The following is a 16,636-nucleotide window of genomic DNA, read 5'->3' as shown; positions in this document are numbered from 1 at the left end:
GGTGAATAATTAAGTCAGAAATCTCTTTAAGAAAAGAAATATTTCCTCCTTTAGCAAGAAGCCTAGTCTTGTTTTGGGACGTTACCACCTGCTGTATGTTAGTTGCTCAGTCGTGTCCAACTCTTTAAAACCCCATGGACTGTAGCCTGCCAGGCTCCTCTGTCCATGGAATTCTCCAGGCAAGAATACTGGAGTGGGTTGCCATTTCCTTCTGCAGGGGATCTTCCCAACCCAGGGATCGAACCCAGGTCTCCCATGTTGCATGCAGATTCTTTACCATCTGAGCCACCAGGGAAGTCCTTGGGAAGTTACTGGGCTTCCATCATTATATGACTTAGCATTAGTTTCTCTCCATTTAGTTTCTGTCTTTGCCTGATGGGTGGGAATCTATCACTGTAAAAGAGGAGCCATATCAGTCTTTAATGGATCTTTTGTTACTCAAAGAAGAGCGCTGGCATTCCATCAAATTTTAACGTTCTTTCTGTTTCATTTAGTTTAGTATTTCTCAGCGAGGGTCCTTTGCATATTTCATTCAGGACATTTATTCTTTGACTACTATATGATGTTAAGCATCCTTGCTTCCTCCCATGTTCTAATCTCCCCAAGGGCGGGGGGGAACCACTGTCAACAATGGTTGAAAACATAGTATTTTTACATAAATGCATGCATACTGTGGCAGGTAGAATTCTAAGATGACCCCCAATGACCCACACAATTATCTAGCCTCCTCTCCTTGAATGTGAATCAAAGAGAACCTATGACTAGGATGAGATACCATGGACTTGACCTAATCCAGTGGGCCCTTTAAAAGCAGAGTGTTTTCTCTGACTGGTTCCCAGGAGAAAGTCAGAGATTCAAAGCAAAATGATTCTATTGATATATGCCATTGCTGGCTTGAAGGTGGAGGACATGTGGCAAGAGAGGGAGGTGGTATCTAGGAGCTGATAGCAGCCTGGCTGACAGTCATGGAGGAGATGAGGATCTCAGTCTTATAACTGCAAGGAAGAGAATTCTGCCTACAACTTGAATGAGTTTGGAAGAGGATACTGAGCCCCAGATGAGAAGCTCAGACCATCTTGACTTCAACCCTGTGAGATCTGAACAGAGAACCCAGCCACACTGTGCCTAGACCTCTAACCTACAAGACTGTGAGAGAATCAGCTTGTGGTAATTTGTTAACACAGCAATAGAAAAATAATACACATGTATTTGTCTTTAAAAAGTATATAGCTTTCCCCAATGAATTATAATGCTCTCAATTACAGGATTAGCACCTGATACATCTTGGGTTTATCACCATGCCAGTGATGCCTCATCATCGCAGAACTCAATTAATGCCTGTCTAGTTAATGAATGACCCTTTAAGAGTTATCTTAAGGAGGGGGATAGGGAGAAAGAAGTTATCATTGCTTATAAAGTTGTCCCACTTTCAGGAGAACAACAATGCTTTAGAACTTGCTGTGTCAAGGCACTAATCAAGTGCTGTGACATACTGATTTCTTTCACTGATTTTGGCTGAAGATATTCAGCCAAACTTGATTTTTGCCTGGACTTCCCTGAAGATTTTCTTCCTTGGCAAGAATTTAACAAGAAGGAGCCAGGTCTACATATGATTTTATTAGTTTTATCTTATAGACACTCTGCAGCATGTGTATGGTCTAGTAGGCTGTTGGAAATGACACAGTAATAACTGATTTTATAGTTGTTTTTCCTGATTCTCAGTGTAGTCTCAGGTCCCTGCAGCAGGAGAGCGAGCCAGTGGTGTCTGAGGCAATGGCTAAACATGAGTTGGTCCTTGAATATGGTATGGAGTGATGGTGAGGGTTTACTCTGATAAGACGTGGGGATTCATTTGTAGCCTTGCCCCCTCACTGGGACATGCCTTGGTCTCCTTACTTGGCTGAGGAGCCAGGGGGCCCAAGAGGCCTGAGGGGATGATGATGGTACTGCCTTATGGGATGGCTGGGGAGTAAACCAAATAATGCTTGTAAAATGCTCAGCATAGTGCCTTGTGTTAGGCAGCTCTCAAATATTAGCTACTATTGTTACTACAAAATGTGAAACATTGATCCCTGTAAATGTTTGCCCTTTCTTTTCTATAGTTTGTGTTGCAAAAATAATAAAGTTTTCCAGTATAAAATGGCATGCTACTAATTTTGCTTTTTTGAATAAAACATCCTCCTGGAGAGTCTTGTTCCTATCTTCCTGGATAGGCTCCTCCTGAGGGGCAGGCTTGCTGCCCCTTCGGGAACCACCAGCCCTAGACCCAGAGAAAAATAACTGAAACTACTTTAGGGTTAGTGAAGGTCACAGGTCACCCTGGTCTTGCCCCAGGCCTGGAGCTCAGATGCACTGAAGGAGGCTGTTAGGAAGCTGAAAGGGACTGCCTGGCACAGATGTGGGTAGCCTGCGGGGGGGGGGGGTGGGCTTGTCCAGAGGAAGCCGGGTTCAGGCCATTGGTCCTAAGTTCTTGCAAAACCAGGTGTTGCCTTTTGTGGGTGTGTGGTCCAGATAACTTAGTGATAAGAACCAGGTTGGAGAGGCCATGCAGAAAACAGAATTTCGGAACTATGACAGGAACTTGGGGAAGCTGCTCTCCTGGTTGGTTGGGCATTGGATTTCTCAGGGAGAATAGAACAGGCTTTCCATAGAAGGTGATAGAGACACTGAGGTTTGTTTTGCTGTAGAGCAGCAAAGAAGGAAAGAATTCGGTGCTAGTGAACCCCCCTTGCTGCTCTGTCAGAATCTCATTTTGAAATGGCATCTAGATTTCAACAACATGCTTGCACTTGAAAAATGAAAACATTGGACGGAACTGGTGGTTACGAGTGTGAACTTGCTCTGGCATCCAGTGTAATTTTTTTTGGCTGTGTAACTGCCATTCTTCCCATCTGTTCCTCCAAGCAGATCTTTGTGAAAGAGGAGTTTCAGCTGGTGAGATCTTAGCTGCTTTGTTAAAAATGTGCTAGTGTGGGAGATGGAAGGGGTTTTCCTGTCTCTAGCAAAGGAGAATTTACATGGACACTTTCCCTCAACAGGAAAGGAGAAAGGAACTGTGTATTTGCATCCAAAGGGCTCAATGTAATATTGACTCATCTACTTCTCTTTGGGTACTTAGGGGTTTCAACTGCTTAGCTTAAGCCTTTCCTGGTCAGAAGATACTCTCATCAGGCCCCAAGGGAGGGCTCTGTGTGTGGGTGCGGTAAGGATTCTCTGGGTCTTAATTCAGGGCCTACCTGCCTTGGTTATGTTCCAGTCACCATCTGTGTGATAGTTTTTGACCTTTATTAGCATGCTTATTTTTTTTAAAATACAAGGTAAAATACAAGACCCTGGTTACATTTGAATTTCAGATAAGCAACAAATGATTTTTTAAGAAAAAAGTATGCACAAATATGGCATGGGACATACAGTAAAAAATACCTGAGCTGGAGCAAGGTAGCAAATGCCAGGAAGATAGTGGGGTTCATTTCCTGGAGATTTTTCCATGGTGGCTTGTGATGAGAGAGTGACACCAAAGAGTTCCCTCCCCAACAAGTCTGCTAAGTAACAGAAAGCTATATGGAACCAGAAAGGAGCGGATCCCCTGATTAAGAGCACCTCTGCATTCTTTCCTCAGTGGGCCGTGAAAATCTCCCCTTCTCAGACTGGCCTCCACTGGCTACGACCAGTTCTCTGATGGCCTGGCACCGCGTCATCTGTTGGTGCAGTGAGCTGTTATTCTAAGCTGGGAAATGATGCTCATGCTTCCCGCCGAGGGATGGCACCAAAACGTCTTGCTGTCGTTGTAAAGGCTAGTAACAACAGGGAGTGAAATCAGAAATTAGCATGAAGATAGCGTACTTGGGAGATACACGGCAGGCGGCAGCAACAGGGGAGATTGACAGTCAGGCAGAACTGGGTTCAGAGCCTGGGACCACTGCTTGCTCGTTGTTGGATCTTGGGCCTGAGGCTCAGTTTCCTCACCTCTAAAATGCAGTGGGGAGTGATACTTAACCTCACAAGGTTGTGGGGTGGGTTCAATGAGACAGTATAGTCAAGGCTATCTAGATAGTGTGTATGATTTGGTAGATGCTAAATTAATGGCAGTGCTTATTGCTACAGCCACACAACAGTTTAGTCTGCCCTGGGCCACCATGTTTGTCAGAATGATCTTCTTACTTAAATATTGCCATGCGCCAGGGAAATGGGCTGTCTTTGTGATAGCAAAAAGCTGGTCAACTGGCCTCTGAAGCTACTTCTAGAAGGACTCTGGGGTATCTTGGCATCATAAGCAATGGCTGTACTTGGGCTGTCAAGCTGCAACTTCAAGGTGGGGATGGGGTTCTAGGGCTCCTCATGATTTCGTGAGCTCTAACTCTAAACTTCTCCATTGTTGTCCAGTCACTGGGTCATGACCGACTCTTTGCGACCCCATGGATTGCAACACGCCTGCTTCCCTGTCCTTCACTATCTTCTGGAGTTTGCTCAAACTCAGTCGATGATGCCATCCAGCCATCTTGTCCTCTGTCGCCCCCTTCTCTTGCCCTCAATCTTTCCCAGAATCATAGGGTCACAAAGAGTAGGACATGACTGAAGTGACTTAGCACACATGCATAGAGGAAACATGGGTAGATTAAGGGGAGGCTTTAGTAGGACAGATAGGCTTTTAGAAAGGGCCTTAAGAGAAAGTTCCAGTGACGTTTTAGTTGATTACACATAACAATGGGAGAGGCTTTTATGGGGATCTGGAGCATAGATCATGGGCTTGGAGGCTGAGGCTGCCTGGGGATTTGGGCTCCAGGAGAGGGCAGAACCAACGCAGTGGCTTATTCTCCTGGAACTGGCAGCTGGGGCCAGCCTTGTTGCTCGGCCCTCCGAGGCCCCCGGAGAGTCAGCTGGCTGGTGGGTTGGCTGATGGGGCTGGTATGTGCTGAATCCTTTTCCAAGGAGGAGGAGGAGATGCCAGTTATTCCATATATCATCCTCTCCACCTGCCAAGGAGGCGAGATACTGCTGTGGAGAAAACAGCTTTTACTCATTCCTTTGTATGTGGGGCCGAATAAGAGCCAGAAGCAGTAGGGTTTGTTCCATAAATCAGATGCAAGTCATGTAGATGGGAGTGCTATAGTCTGGAACATCAGGCTGGGGAGCGTGTGATTGAGTGTTGAGAATCTGAGGTTGTTATCCTCCCCAATGTTCCACTTTTGGAGCTGCAATCATATCATCATGGCCGGTGTGAGCAGCCAGCTGTGACAGGGAGGGCCAGGAAGGGTCAGGGTGGCAGGCGTCTATAATGTGATCACTATGGGGTTAGATGAGAGCAAGCTGTTGCCCTGCTTCCGGAGTAGTGAAGACGGAGGGTAGAGACATTTTGCTTTATGTCCAAAGAAAAAAGAGCAGACCCAGTGCTACCCCCAAACACAATCAGATGTGTTTAGGTTGTGTTTCCTTTGGTGTTATCACTCATGATGGCCAAATTAGATACCATACACAGAGAAAGGAACCACCATGCTCAATGGAAATGCTTTTAGGGCTGAAGACACTGTGGTTTGGCACCGTTTTTCCTCCGTCTGGCTGTGGTGTGTCTTGGTACTCAGCTCTTACTTTGGCTCAGGTCTGAGTTTCATGCTGTTGCTCTCAACCGCCCCTTCCAGAGATTCTGTTCTACTCCGCAAAGCTGCTCCCACTAAGTAATATGCAGTGCTAATGGGACTTGGTTTCATCAGTGAGTTCGGGGCGGGGGGGGGGCAGGGTGGTGCTTTGCTGAACTCAGATCTCCCCATGGCAGAATGTTCATGAAGAAGTGTGCACAAGTTATCAGAATGTCATTTGCTAGTTTACATGAGCCATGTTTATAAAAATAGGGGCTATCACTTTTCTACTAACTATTGTCCACATGCCTTTCATCTCCCACTTTGCCCTCAAACACACCTGTACCCTTGATTGGCCCCCTTCTTCCCTCTTCTGACCACTAGTAAGTTCTTTATGAGTTAATTATACTCGAAAAGGGCTTCCCTGGTGTCTCAGATGGTAAAGAATCAGTCTGAAATTCAGGAGACCCGGGTTCAATCCCTGGGTCAGGAAGATCCCCTGGAGAAGGAAATGGTAACCCACTCCAGTATTCTTGCCTGGAGAATCCTATGGACAGAAGAGCCTGGCGGACTATTGTCCATGGGGTCACAGAGATTCTGACATGACTGAGTGCCACTAATACACATACTTGAAAAGGCCTCAGTATTTTCTTAAGCCATGGTGGTGAGCTAGCTTCTTCCCAGTGCCTGGCTTCCTGAGTCATTGCCCAGCCCAGCTGCCGGTGAGAACTGGCAGGAGGAGGGAAGGGTGACTAATAACATAGGAGAATCTGTAGCCCGGAGAGTGATTTCCCTGCTTTCTTTACATCAAGCCATTGTGTGTGTGTGTGTGTGTGTGTGTGTGTGTGTGGACATGCCAGAGCCTTGTCCAAAAGCAAGTGCCTTCTCAGCATCACCTGGGGCCTTGCTGTGGGAAAGTGGTCTGACGTCATGCTCCTTTTCTTCTTGCACTCAAACTTGGAGTCCAACATTAGCTTTGTTGTTCCCGCCAGATGAGGAAACAGGCCCTGTGGAACTCATTTTTAAAATCATGTTCAATGAATGTTCTTGAGTTTCCTTGGATAGATCAAGGGTGAGCAACCCTTATACTGTTTTTTTATCTCCCCTTCTTTCAAATTTCTGTTTTTCCAAAACTGTGAAAATGAGCATATGCTCCTTCAAATGGAAGTTGCTCCATAAACAACTCTATCGAAAAAAGGAAATTAAATCCTTCAGCAAACTCTTTGCTTCCTAGGCCCCCAGAGAAGGGATTGGTTTGGGAGATGGGTATCATGTACTCAAACATTACGCCTCCACGCACCCTGAAAAGAGGGTCTGTGCCTTTATTTATAACGTATTTACCCAGTGTGGCAGACATTGAAGAAGTCTGTTTAATGAAATGTTGGACTTGTATGTAGATGGGCCTGTTGGAAATCATTATGAGTAAACATGTGTAGAGATTTATTTTCCTCCCCCTAGCGGTCTCTTGGAGGTCCCCAAAGATAAATATTTGCCCAGTTCGTATTTCCCCAGTCTTAATGTGGTGCTGAGCCAAGTGGATTGCCTTCTTCCTCAGAGCTTGTTAACATGCACAGAACTGCTCTCCTCCCCAGGGCGGCAGTGACATCTTAACCCTGCCCTGGAGACAGTGTCTGGGTGCCAGCCACTTATCCAACCTAGAACATTGGTGCAGGCGCAGGCTTGCTGCTGTTTGAAGCAACCACTGCTGCTCAGTGAGGACCGGACCACTTTGAATCACATGAGTTTCACTTTGCGTTCAGCAGGCCCCACTCCCTCCCTTGTGGGAATCTACTTTGTTGCCTCTGTTATGGAATTCAAGGGCAGTAGACAAAATTCTAGAGCCTTTCGAAATGGAAACCTCTTGAATTTTAATGTTCTCTCTGGGAAGCAGATTTCAACTTTCTTTCAAAAAATTTCCTTTTCCTTCAGACCCTTAAAAATCCAGAACAAACCAGGATATGTTATCTAAGATCAGGATTAAAAACATTCTTTTTGATTGGTCTTTGTCTCTTGGGTAAAAGTGAAGGGAGAAGGAATTATATTTTATGCATCTAACATACATTTAAAAATTTTAACCACAAATTAGGAAACTGGGCTTAAGGTTACTGGTCATTTTAGAGTACATTTCCATTAGCATAAAATGTGGTTAAGAAGAGGTCCAGGACTATTCAACTTATTTTATAGCTCTATTCTTGAGAATGGCAGAGGTCTTAGAAATTGGTATCGGAAGAAATTTAGGAAATATTTTCAGCTCAGACTCAAAATATTCTTTACTATAAGATATCTATAGTACCATAACCTAGGAAATACTATACGCTCATGTCTGTAATCTTGAAATGGGTACACAGATGTATGGACAGGCTTTCAGAACACTGGAGTCACCTGTCAGGGACTTGGAAAAGGCTAGTCAGTTTGAATTTAGCTTAGCTTGTAAAATATGTCAATCTAAGTATATATTGCCTAGCAAGCATGGCAGCTGCATCCTGCAAGAATCAGCAATTGATGTTTTTAAGATTGTTGTTGGAATTTCAGGACTGAAAGCTATTTACAAAATCCTGCTCCTTGTAGAGCCAGCCATCCAGTCCATGTGAATTGTCCTGTCATGAAAAAGTGGAGTGCTGGAGGCCAGTGAACTTTTTTGACAAACTGGCAGCCCAGCAGACATGCTGACGCCAGCAGGACACCAGCGGGAACTGAAGGTCTTTGTACCAGGAAGAAAACAGTGCTTCTTCCCTGAAGGAGAGGGAGCCCTGACACTGGATGGCCCTTGGTAGAAACTGGGTAGTGAAGTCTGGGGGAAGGGTCTGGGGATGGAGAGTGACTGTGTATACAGTAGGGAGAGAGGAGTTTGGAGCTCTCAGGGTGCAAACATAAGGGATGTCGCCATGGGAAGGGGGTGGGGAGAATGGTTGAGAGTGTCCTTCGAGAAGTGACCCTTCTTCTTGTGGAAACCTCCTCCTTGTTTTCAGTGAAACCTCTCAGGAACTGCTTCACGCCAGCAGATTTATTTTGGGAACCAGTGGAAGGGCATTTGGCTTTAGGGTAGGTGGAGGAACTAAAGAATGGCCGCAGATTCCGGCAGCAGGAGGACCTCAGACCCCAGGGGAATTAGCAGGACTCTAGGGGAGAGGTCTTTGGACCGTCCTGGACTATAGAATTGGTGGGTTCAAGACAATTTCGTCCAGATGTTACAGGGCAAGGAGACCTGCACCTAACTTTGGGTCACATCTTTAAAATCAATGCCCAAATAAAGATTTGTTCTTTAAACTCGTGTTCTAGCAGCCTGGCTAAACAACTCCACCCGTGGATTCGGTTTTCGTGCCCCGATGATGAGTACGGAATGGGAAGGGAGGATCCCCAGGAGAGAGCTTTGGAAACCGGGCCAGGAGGAAGGCCGAGCCCACGGCCAGGCTGCCGGGCGCGCATTGCCGGGCGGGTGGTGGAACCGGGCACATCTCACCGTCGGCGGCGGTGGGCGGTGGGCGGCGGCGCGGGGACGGCCGGGGGGGTGCTGTCAGCGGTGGGCGGCGCGGGGCGCAGCGCGCTCCGGGACAGCTGGAGGCTCCGCGGCAGCGCGGCGAACAGTGACAGGTTCTGCAAATAACAGCTGCGGCGCAGTCTTTCTGTTTGGACAACGTGGGAAGGGCCATTGTTCACAAATTGGTCTCTTCAACAACACCTGCACGCACAGATAGTAATCCAACTGTCGGTCTCGGGGCTTTCAAAGACAAAAGACAGCCGTGGAGGGAGGAGGGAACAGTTCCTGGAGATAGCGGGACAACTTTTGAACCACGGAGAGTGCAAACAAGGACTCCATGTTCTGTTCCCGCGTCCGGCGGGGCTTGTCATTCAAGGTGGGGCTCGCTTTCCTTTGCCGGTAGTGAGCGCCAGAGCTTTCATCCCCCCAGGCCGCCGCCGCCGCCGCGCCACCATCATTTCCTATGCAGAGCGCGCTCCCCTGCAAACCAGCGATCAATACTGGTAGAGTGGCCCTAGGATAGGGAAGGTCACGCGTGTGTATGTAAATCGAAAGGTTATTGAGGCGCAGGTGGTTTGCATTCCTTGGAGATTGCAGTATTAGCATGTCAAAGCTAGGCTGGAACCAAGGTATACACGCAGTCTCTTCCTGTGACTCCAGGAAGGCCTGAGCGTTACCCTCTTGATCCTGCCGTGGAACATCCCTTGGTGGCCCCAGATGCGGCCACCATATTGTTAATGCATCCAGCACCTTCCTTTTGCACACTGCTCTGCAGCTTAAGGTTAGTCTTCCTACTTGCATTTCTCATTTTAGCCTCAAGGGCAGTGTGAGGTCTACAGTAAGTAAAAGCTGAATTTTAACAGAAGAGGAACCCTAAGGACCACGTCTGGTGTTCTGTCCACTCTGCCATTTGGTACAGCTACAGTGAACATATGGTTATTTGGATCCTGTTTAATTTCATTTTTTCCTTTTTCTATCTTTATTGAAGAGCTACTACTAGGTCTGAGATGAATTAACAGGCACACAGAGACATAGGAAATTCACTCCTTACCCTGGATGTCCAGTATGTGCCACTAACCACAGGGGGCTGTTAAAATTTATATCCTAATTAATTAAAATTAAATAAAATGTAAAATTCAGTTCCTCATTTGTACCACCCCATTTAAAGAGCTTAATAGCCATATATACCTAATGGCTACTATATCAGACAGAGCAGAAAGTTCTACTGGTCAACACTGTGTGTAGAGGTAACAATCAATTTAGGAAAGAATTCCTCTTTTCTGTCCTATTTGCTATGTCCTTGAAGTTCAGATGTTTCTTGGTGCATATATGCTTTTTGCTTTCTAAAAGTCTGAGCAGTTTCAGTTTCTCAAGAAAGAGGTATAACGTACATACAAGAGATGCGTTCATTTTGATGCTCAATTTAGTGAGTTTTGACTAATGTAAATAGCATTTTGTTGTTGTTGTTCCATCTCTAAGTCGTCTCCGACTCTTTGTGACCCCATGGATTGCATTACTTTAGGCTTCCCTGTCCTTCACTATCTCCCGGAGCTTGCTCAAATCCTTGTCCATTGAGTTGGTGATGCTATCTAGCCATCTCATCTTCTGCTGCCCTCTTCTTTTGCTTTCAGTCTTTCCCAGCATCAGGGTCTTTTCCAATGAGTTGGCTCTACACATCAGGTGGCTAAAATATTGGAGCGTCAACTTCAACATCAGTCCTTCCAGTGAATATTCAGGGTTGATTTCCTTTAGGATTGACTGGTTTGATCTCCTTGCTGTCCAAGGGACTCTCAAGAGTCTTCTCTAGCACTGCAATTTGAAAGCATCACCTCTTCAGTGCTCAGCCTTCTTTATGGTCTGACTCTCACATCAATACATGACTACTGGAAAAACCATAGCTTTGACTATACAGATCTTTGTCAGCAAAGTGATGTCTCTGCTTTTTAATATGCTATCTAGGTTTGTCATAGCTTTCCTTCCATGGAGCAAATGTCTTTTAATTTCGTGGCTGCAGTCACCATCCACAGTGATTTTGGAGCCCAAGAGAATAAAATCTGTCACTTCTTCTCCTTGGACCTAACATTCCAGGCTCCTATGCAGTACTCTTCTTTACAGCATCGGACTTTACTTTCACCACCAGCCACAACTGAGCGTCGTTTCTGCTTTGGCCCAGAAGTTCTGGAGCTACTAGTAAATGCCCTCTCGTCTTCCCCAGTAGCATATTGGACACCTTCCAACCTGGGGGGCTCATCTTTTGGAGTCATATCTTTTTACCTTTTCATACTGTTCATGGGGTTCTTACAGCAAGAATACTGGAGTGGTCTCACATTCCCTCCTCCAGCGGGCCGCAGTTTGTCAGAACTCTCCACAATGACCCCTCCGTTTTAGGTGGCCCTGCATGGCATGGCTCATAGCTTTATTGAGTTACGCAAGCCCCTTCACCATGACAAAGCTGTGATCCACGAAGGGGAAGTAACATTGTAGTCATCACCATTGAGACACAGAACTTTTGTATCTTTCCAAAATGTTCCCTTGTGCCCCTTCCCAGTTATTCTTACTGTTAACCCTTGCTCTAGGCAAACACTGATCTACTTCCTGTCATTATATATTAAATTTGTAGTTCCCAGAGTTTTATATAAATGGAGTCGTATAATATTCTTTTGTCTGCCTCCTTTTGCGGACAATTTTCAAATTCATCCATGAGATTCATCCATGTTGCTGCGTGTATTACTAGTTGATTCCTTTTTATCACTGAATAATGTTCTTTCGTAGGGATATATCACGATTTGTTTATTTACGCACCTGTTGATGGATATTTGGATTGTTTCTAGTTTTGTTTGTTATGAACATTTGCATACCCATCTTTGTGACGACGTGTTTCCATTTCCTTAAAGTGAAGCTTCTATGTCATATGGTAAGTGTATGTTTAACTCGATAAGAAACTGCCAAACTGTTTCCAACATGACTATATCATTTTGCATCCTATTTAGCAAGGTTGCAGGGTACAAGGTCAACATATAAAAAACAACTGTATTTCTATATGATAGCTATATACAATTAGACTGAAACTTTAAAATGTAAATAACAGCATAAAGTATGAAATTCTTAGGGTTAAATTTAGCATATGGCCTGAGCATTGAAAATAACAAACTATTGCTGAAACTTTAAAAGACCTAAGTAAATGGAGAGAAATATCCTTTGTGCGTGGATTAGAAACATAATTTTGTTAAGATGTCATTTCTCCCCAGATATTTTTGGTAGGAAATGACAAACTGAAAATGGAAATCTAAAGCAGCTAGAATAGTCAAAGCAATACTGAAAAGAAAAACAAAGTTGGAAGCTTTACATGACTTAATTTCAGCACTTATTTTAAAGTTACAATAATTAGGATGGCATGGTTCTGTTATAAAGGGAGTCTGGATAGAAGATACTGAAATACTGACTGGAGCAGGGAAAGATTTAGGAAAAGCTTTATGGGAAAGGGTCAAAATAAATTTGCGGTTTTGAGTTCATAAGGAGAGGCTTATAAAGAGGAGTTTGTGCAGAGAACAGAAAAATCAAATGGGGATTTTATTTTTACTGTCTGCCATATGATATAATTTTTCCTCCGTGACAACCTTAAATCTTAAGTTAAGTTCTTAAGCTCATAAGATGCTTGGTTTAAGGCAAATTTTTGTAGTGATCCACAGAGGGTGGAACCAAGATGGCAGACTCAGATGCAGGAGAGGAGTTGAGGGGCATGAAATATCCAGGGGACGTAGTATGATCCAGAAGTAAGTAGGATACACTCTGTAAATGTTTGAAGTAAGATCAAGCACTTTATAAAAGTATGGGGAAAGCTTTAGAATGTTCCCGAGCTGTAGAAGCCGGGTTCAGATCATAGTTGGTCATATTCTTTGTGTCCAGGTAAACACTTTTCTTATGTAAAGAAAATTCCTAAATCCAGTGCTGGTTTAATGTACAACTCCAGGGGGCACTGTTTTCATGTTATCTGAATTCTCAATGAAAGCTGGTCCTGGGGTTGTGCAACCCAACTCAGCAGCCCTCATCAACTGAGTCTAAAAGTCAGCATTTTAAAAAAGGCTATGGGAGTGTGAGGTTTGCAAAATACTTTTCAATATTATATATTATCTCTTTTTGTATTCCTTACCTGTGTCCCTAAAATATGTTACTTTCCTAACTTCTCAGTTAGAGACTCAGTAGAAAAGACAGGTAAGGGACACAGTGAAGCCACTGTTATCAAATGAGACCCCCAAAAGGAACTTTTTGTTTTTTCTACCTTTAATGTTCTCTGATTTACGGAGTCAGAAAAAAGGAAGGAAATCTCTTATTCACGCAGCCCGGACTAAACTTTGTATCAGTTCTATCTAGGTTTCAATTTCATACTTCATATCCTTTCTTTTTGGACAGTCCAAATAATTAGGCATGTCTGTAACAGAAAGTAAAGCACTTCTACGGCTTTTTAACATCAGACATCCATTTCCCCTTCTGTAGTAGTGGTATCCTGCTTTCCCTCTGGGGAATCTCCCTCACCCTTGCTCTGGGTAGAGTTGATCATTTTCCAAGTACAGAGCCACTCTGCTCAAGACAAGGAGCACTTTTATTATTGGTTCTCAGGTGGGGCATATGACTTAAGCTGGACCAATCAAAGTGAGGCTCATAACCTTGTAGGAAAGGCTTCCTTTCCTTCTAAGCTATACTGAAAGTTGGAAGTGTTATCAATAACTCCTTTATCTCCCTTTAAAAGTTAGTTTAGCTCAGATTTAATAGTATCTCAAAGCAAAAGAACCCTAAATGAAACACTGAATTTATTATCTCACCCTCTAAGTCCATCTCGACTTCCTATATTTGTTGTTAAAATGACATGACTGTTGTTTTGGTCTCAGGATAAGTTAATAGAGGTAAAAAAATGATGCCAGCATGTCAGTAGCTTACCACAGTGAGCCATGTGAAGCCCAGGTGGTGCTTCTGTTTGGCAGGCAGACTTTCACATAGGCTTTCTTCAGTCTTGTGGATCTGACCTCCCCTTCAGCCTCAGAGCCCTCTCCATTTATCAGGAGGATGGGAAGGAGGGAGAAACACAGGTGGGCGATTTTTATGGGCCAGACCCAGCTGGGGGACACATTACTTCTGTTCACAGTCTTTCCTCTGTGGTATACTCAGCTGCAAGGCAGGCTGGGAAAGAGGGTCTACCGGTGGCTCCAAAAGAAGAAGCTACTCTCAAGCTTCAGGATTAAAAAGTTTGGTTAGTATTTATTCTTCTCTTTGAGTTATATTAGGCTTTCCCTAGTGGCTGTAATGGTAAAGGACCTGCCTGCACTGCAGGAGACCTGGGTTCAATCCCTGGGTCGGTAAAGTCCCCTGGAGAAGGAAATGGTAACCCACTCCAGTATTCTGACCTGAAGGATTCCATGGACAGAGGAGCCTGGCAGGCTGCAGTCCATGGGATCGCAGAGTTGGACACAACCGAGCGACTAACACTTTCACTTTCTTCAAGTTACATTATTCAGCCAGCCATCAAGTCCGGTTTATGTTTACTTTGTAGGGTCTCTCATCTCTTCCTCTTTCCCCCTTTCGCTGCCCTAATTTTTCTTCCTTAATCCAGCCCCAACTCTTGCTCTCCGCTGTTCAACCCATTCTGCATTCCCCTCTGCTAGACTCCTCAAGGGCAGCCGCTGTCTTCTCCAGCTTTGTATTCTCAGTGCCTGCAGACACCTCATAAGCATCAAGAAATGCTTGCTCTTTGAAAACCTGACAAACTAATCTTCCTTACGCACCAATTTCAGCATGTCATTCTCTTGCTCAGAAATCTTCAGGAGATCTTACAAAGTAATCCAAAGTTTACTTTGTCAGCCTTATATTTACTGCTTTCCTTCAAGCATGCATGCCCTTCTTTCTATCCTACTCCATAGACTTTTCCTCTGCTCTCCAGGCCCAGCTCCAGCCCAAGTGCGCTTGTCTTTTCGGGACTTGAACATACCACTATGCCTTCCCTGAAATATGTTCTTTGTTCACCTCTTTCCTCTGCCTTTCCAAGTACAGGTCTTCCTTGACTTTTGATGGGATCACATCCTGATAAACCCATAGGATGTTGAAAATATTGTTAGTTGAAAATGCATTTAATACACCTAACCTACCAAGCATCATAGCTTAGCCTAGCCTACGTTAAATGTGCTCAGAACACACACATTAGCCTACAACTGGGCAAAATCACCTAACACAAAGCCTATTTTATAATAAAGTGTTAAATATCTCATGTAACTTATTCAGTACTGTATTAAAGGTGAAAAATAGAATGGTTGACTGGGTACAGAGTGACCATACATATATTGGTTGTTTACCCTTGTGATTGCATGGCTGACTGGGAGTGCAGCTTGCTGCCACAAATTGCTCCCCAGGAAAAGATCAAAATTCAAAATTTGAAGTATGAGTTCTACCTAATGCACAGTGCTTTTGCACCACTGTAAAGTCAAAATATTGTAAGCTGAACTGTTGTAGGTTGGAAACCCTCTGTACCAACTTCCTTCAAGGACCATCCAAACCCTGGCTCCTCCATGACCCTTTCCCATTCTTCTCCTGCCTTCCTTGAGCTCCCCCTTCTCTGAACCCTGGCTGTTTATACTGTTGATAATCAGAGTGACTCTATGTCCTTGCATTTCTGAGAGAACTCTGAATGCACATGATCTGTCTTGTTGTCTGACACATCGGCATAAAAAGTAGACAAAGATGGAGCTGCTCTGATTGCAGGAAGGTGGGCAGACATCACACCTCCTGCCCCAACATATTCTTGCAGCCTTTTGAGGAATAGAGCTTAAAACTATTGATCTAGTACAATCCCTTCATTTTGCAGGTGAGGAAAATGAAGCAACCAGAGAGGTAGACTTGCCTAAGATCATAGCTGGTTGAAATAATCAGAACCCACGGCTCCTGACTCCTCATGCTGGCATTCTTTCCTAGTAGCTGTCTCCTCTGTAGCCTGTCTTGCCTTTGTCTCTGGTACACCTATGTCAGAGATTCTAAACTCTATAGGGCAACAGTTGCCTGGTAGCCTTCCCATGGCTGAGATTTAAGTAATAATAAATGCTCAATTCATACTTATTGACTTGAATTTCATTTCATATTTGAAATCTGATGAAACTAGGCAGGATCTGTGACTAAAACTATGAACCCATATATACATGTGACAAAGATTAGAGGGGAACTCAGAAAAATAAGAGTAATTTAATTTGATGGCTAGTAGGATTATGGGTGAGTTTCTTCTATTTGTGCAAGATGTGAGGATGACAATTTAATAAAATTAACTGGTCTAGATAACTTCAATACTCCTTTCATGCAGCTGAAAACAGTCTTATTTTTCCTCTCTTTTTTTCTTATTTCAAAGCTTACTAATTCCAATGTTCTCTCTTCTTTGACATTCTCTCTAATCTCTTTTTCATTCAAAACCACCCCAGGCATTTGAGAGTGCAATTCACAGAAATTTATTATTAATAATATCAGTGAAATGAATCCTGTAATTATTTATACCATAATTTTAAACATGGAGGAGCACTTGCAGAGGCATGGACCTTGCCTGAAAGGTACCGTG

General features: G+C 44.2%; 1 long non-coding RNA gene across 1 annotated transcript; it reads right to left on the bottom strand.

The window, feature by feature from the left end:
- Nucleotides 1–3,264: 3,264 nt before the first annotated feature.
- Nucleotides 3,265–16,024, bottom strand: LOC145541409 (uncharacterized). The gene is made up of 2 exons (XR_014078986.1): nucleotides 15,938–16,024; nucleotides 3,265–3,794 (listed from the first exon to the last, which is right to left on the bottom strand). It is a non-coding gene; the product is annotated as an uncharacterized LOC145541409 (long non-coding RNA).
- Between the last annotated feature and the right edge of the window lie 612 nt (nucleotides 16,025–16,636).

This window comes from Giraffa tippelskirchi, chromosome 3, assembly GCF_054371585.1.
Source record: "Giraffa tippelskirchi isolate mGirTip1 chromosome 3, T2T-mGirTip1v1.2.pri, whole genome shotgun sequence".
NCBI classification, from domain to species: Eukaryota; Metazoa; Chordata; class Mammalia; order Artiodactyla; family Giraffidae; genus Giraffa; species Giraffa tippelskirchi.
This window is presented reverse-complemented; position numbering and strand designations above follow the sequence as displayed.